At 40.3% G+C, this 4,668-nt stretch overlaps 1 long non-coding RNA gene across 1 annotated transcript; it reads right to left on the bottom strand.

The window, feature by feature from the left end:
* Positions 1-346: 346 nt before the first annotated feature.
* Positions 347-1,907, bottom strand: LOC143521102 (uncharacterized). Its single transcript, XR_013132646.1, has 2 exons — positions 1,234-1,907; positions 347-986 (listed from the first exon to the last, which is right to left on the bottom strand). It is a non-coding gene; the product is annotated as an uncharacterized LOC143521102 (long non-coding RNA).
* Between the last annotated feature and the right edge of the window lie 2,761 nt (positions 1,908-4,668).

Below are 4,668 nucleotides of genomic sequence, written 5' to 3'. Positions count from 1 at the left end.
AGGGCTGAGTTGCTGAAGTCAGTAGACGGCTAAAATTAAATGCTTGTTTGTGCTAAAGTGCCAGGTGAGAATCCTCAGTGTTTATGCTTAGCCTTTTTTCCTTGTGAGGTTTTTGGTTTCTGTTCATTTTGTATCATGGGTCTCTGAAAATGGAGTTTTAAACATTAAACATAGGCTTTTAATGGGCACTAGCAAATTGAGCTTCATTTCAAATATTATATTTCATAATGTCTGGGCAGTCTATCAATCCATTGTTCTAATCTCATACACGAAGCAGAAGCATTCATCTCCACTTAATGAAACAGACCATCTTGGATCCATAACAAGGCTGACACTGGTAGAAGCCTCTTTATTCTGCCTCTTTATTAATTTGACTATTATTAGCTACATAGTGCAGATCAAAAGAGGGAAGGAATAGAGATTGAAATACAAAAGTATTTGTTGATGATAATTACAGAATCCATCGAACAATTACATTAATGAAAAACACAATTTGCTCTCTTTTATAGATTATTTCCAGAAAGATAATGACAACAACACAGTCTCTGTCTACCAACACCTCACTCTAGAGCTGGGCTCAAACAACAGTGATGCTGGAGTTTAATATCACACTCAGTAACTCGGACCTGTTAACTTACTATTAAATACTGAATCTTGAAACCTTGGGAAGTCAGACTAGAGGAGTCCAAAAACACACAAGTGGAATTCTTCAACCAGTTGTTCATACAAAATCAGAGATACTAGATTTAAACAGAAAGTTTGAGAGAGCAAATTGGTACAGGATGAACAAATAATTAAAATAATGAATATGCGAGCACTCCATTAAATAAAGCTAATAAAACTAGCACTTGCATATATTAGTAGCCCTAACCAAAGATTTTACATTGGAGGCTGTTGTTTTCAGCCTTGTAGATGCTAATGTCTTTGGTGTGAATCCAGAGAAATACAGCCAAACGGGAAGCATTACTGCTGAACTCCAAAAGAACCTGAAGAATGTAGATGTGGTTTTAAAAATGTAAACGAAGCAAGTGAAAAATAAGTCCAAGATAATTAGAAAAAAAAAACAGAAAACCAGGACAGGACAATCAGACTGGCTGTGGACTCGGAGTCACAGGAAAGGGACTCGAGTTTTGTGAAACCTCCACATGACAATAAGAATGTGGACAGTAATGAGAGAAAAACGAATATGTGCTGTGTTCAGTGAAAGAAGAGCGGGGAACAGGAGACACTCACAGATCAGGACTGTGGATGTGGCTGTAAAGCTTTAGAGCAGGTTCTCTGATATTCCACACAGACTTTCTTCTCCACCTTTGCAATATATAAGAAATATTATCTTGTTGTACATAAACAATGAACAAACTAGTTTTAATTTAGGCACAATCTAAGAATGGTGACAAAACACGTAAGGAAGTATGTTATAAAGCTGTCTTATAAAACTGTGCCGAGTAGCTATCGGAGTATCTCAAGAGTAGATAGTACTGTAGATAGTAAAGCCACTTGTGCAACATCTTTGCGTTATATGTTATTAGCATTATTACATCAGTGTTATTAAAATAGCTGAAATTCATGACCCTCCTAGTCGTATCATAATTAACCATTTATTATCTACCCAACTAAGTATACAAAAGAGCCAGTCATTTCAAACATTTGACACGTAATTTAAATTTATTTGATTTAATCCTCAGAAGCCTGTGGGTTTATTTATGTACCATCCACTTTTTTATTGACATTTATCAAGACCACCATTACTGGACTGCTGTTTATCAGTGTTCAGTGAGACTGCACGACTATCGTCAGTGTTCAGTGAGACTGCACGACTATCGTCAGTGTTCAGTGTGACTGCACGACTATCGTCAGTGTTCAGTGAGACTGCACGACTATCGTCAGTGTTCAGTGAGACTGCACGACTATCGTCAGTGTTCAGTGAGACTGCACGACTATCGTCAGTGTTCAGTGAGACTGCACGACTATCGTCAGTGTTCAGTGAGACTGCACGACTATCGTCAGTGTTCAGTGAGACTGCACGACTATCGTCAGTGTTCAGTGAGACTGCACGACTATCGTCAGTGTTCAGTGTGACTGCACGACTATCGTCAGTGTTCAGTGAGACTGCACGACTATCGTCAGTGTTCAGTGAGACTGCACGACTATCGTCAGTGTTCAGTGAGACTGCACGACTATCGTCAGTGTTCAGTGAGACTGCACGACTATCGTCAGTGTTCAGTGAGACTGCACGACTATCGTCAGTGTTCAGTGAGACTGCACGACTATCGTCAGTGTTCAGTGTGACTGCACGACTATCGTCAGTGTTCAGTGTGACTGCACGACTATCGTCAGTGTTCAGTGTGACTGCACGACTATCGTCAGTGTTCAGTGAGACTGCACGACTATCGTCAGTGTTCAGTGAGACTGCACGACTATCGTCAGTGTTCAGTGAGACTGCACGACTATCGTCAGTGTTCAGTGAGACTGCACGACTATCGTCAGTGTTCAGTGAGACTGCACGACTATCGTCAGTGTTCAGTGAGACTGCACGACTATCGTCAGTGTTCAGTGAGACTGCACGACTATCGTCAGTGTTCAGTGAGACTGCACGACTATCGTCAGTGTTTAGTGTGACTGCAGGACTATCGTCAGTGTTTAGTGTGACTGCAGGACTATCGTCAGTGTTTAGTGTGACTGCAGGACTATCGTCAGTGTTTAGTGTGACTGCAGGACTATCGTCAGTGTTTGGTGTGACTGCAGGACTACCATCAGTGTTGTGTGTAACAGAAGGACTACTTTCAGTGTTGAGCCTGTGATTGCCGATAGCACCGAATTTGAGCGTGAGACCACTCTCTACATAATGATACCGATACATTTAAAAACTACGTCCGAAAACCTCTCACCATTGGGAGGTGGGTATATTTTAAAGGAAATAAATTGACTAAGAAACGGTCATTACATTCACAAAAATTTATTCCGAAACGACAACAAAAACATTTCCACAACATTGTATATCTTTTTTTCTGGTTAGATCTCCAAGTAAATATACAGAAACGCATCTGTTAAACTGAAGCCTGGCATTAGAAAGCCTGAAAGTGCAGCTCTGCAGACTAAACTCAACGACTCAGGTGCTGCTGAGGAATAATATTCCAGAGAAATATTCATACATTTCTTATACTATATACATTTATGGAATATAATTCTATATAAAGTGCAGGGCAAGCTATTTAAAAAGAATTCCAATCTGTAATTTCATAATGAAACTGTCCAGATGGCGAGATGTACATGGGTTTAAGAAGGTGCGTTAGATTAGCAAATTAAAACACACGTTTATGGGACAAACCACACTGGTATCATATATCATCTTATCTTTCACTTCAGAACAAAAGATCAGGGGAAAAAAGATTAATTTATCAAATGCTGTTTGAATCTAAATCAGAATTTGGTTCAAACGAAGACCTGGTTCATTCGCCATAATCGGTGTTTGTTCGTAGGAACGTTTCAGAACAAAACTGATTCTTCATTGACATTCTATTGTAATGGACGTGCAACACTAATAGTGCTGAGAGAGAAAGAGTGAGAGTGAGTGAAAGAGAGAGAGAGAGAGAGAATCACAAGGGAGTATTATTTATCTACAATGCACTATGAATGCATATCAGTTTCCTGTGATAAACTAAGAATACACATTAATTACCTTTTTGAACAGTGAATGTACATTAGCTGTTACGGTGATGCTGATCTATGAACATCATTCTGAAATTACACACAGAACACAAAAGCTACGCGAATAAATTACAGATTTCAATCAGAATCTTACACAGGTTAGGAGGACATGAAGGAGAATAAATCTGCAGCGCCCCCTGCTGCGTCCTACCCAAATAGCAACCAGAAAGTACCACTTCTGTCCTTTCACACCTACAAACGACAACGCAGTATAAAAATAAAACCGTGTTTCTTCAATTTTTTACAAGGTATTTTTCCTTGGTCACCATCTCCTCCGTAATTTAGAATAATAAAACACAAGAGGCCCTTTCCCAAAAACAGCAGCCCCTAGTAGACCTTGAGCAAACCTGGCCATGTTGCCTGGATCAGAACGGCCGGGATGATGGATGTGAATGTAAGACAGCAGCCAGGTGATGACAGGCGCTAGGCTCACTGCACACTCGCCATGCTGCTGATGGACTGGCCAATCAGGGACGTGGGGCGGGTTCAGTCTGAACCATGGTTGTTTTCATATGAGTTTTTTTAGCCACGCTCTGTTGAGCTTCTCTGGACTGTGAGAAGATGCTTCCCTTTCCACGCTTTCCTCACATGTTAATATTTCTATCATCTGCCCAAAAAACCTTTACTGTCAAAAGGCGTTGTGTTATAAAAACAGAATCCCGATCTTTCTGTTCAGTTTCCCAAGTTTGTTCAATGTGTTAAACTCTTTTAGGCCATTCCAGTGCGTTCTACATACTGCACAGCAGATCACTCATCTCCTCAAGTTTTGCTTCATGAATCACGAGTTTTCTTCAGCCTCTTGGCACCTAGTTTGTCCTCATACTGAGACAGCAGCAAGACTCCAGACACAAGAAGCTCATCCTGAATGAACTCTGTACTCCTCGTCTTCCCTCTAGACAGTTCATTATCTCTCTAGACTGTTCATTATCTCTCTTGTGTATGAATTAATGATGCGACAGA

This window comes from Brachyhypopomus gauderio, chromosome 8, assembly GCF_052324685.1.
Source record: "Brachyhypopomus gauderio isolate BG-103 chromosome 8, BGAUD_0.2, whole genome shotgun sequence".
Classification (NCBI taxonomy): Eukaryota; Metazoa; Chordata; class Actinopteri; order Gymnotiformes; family Hypopomidae; genus Brachyhypopomus; species Brachyhypopomus gauderio.
Note: the sequence above shows the minus strand (reverse complement) of the source record. Positions and strands in the feature narration are given on the sequence as shown.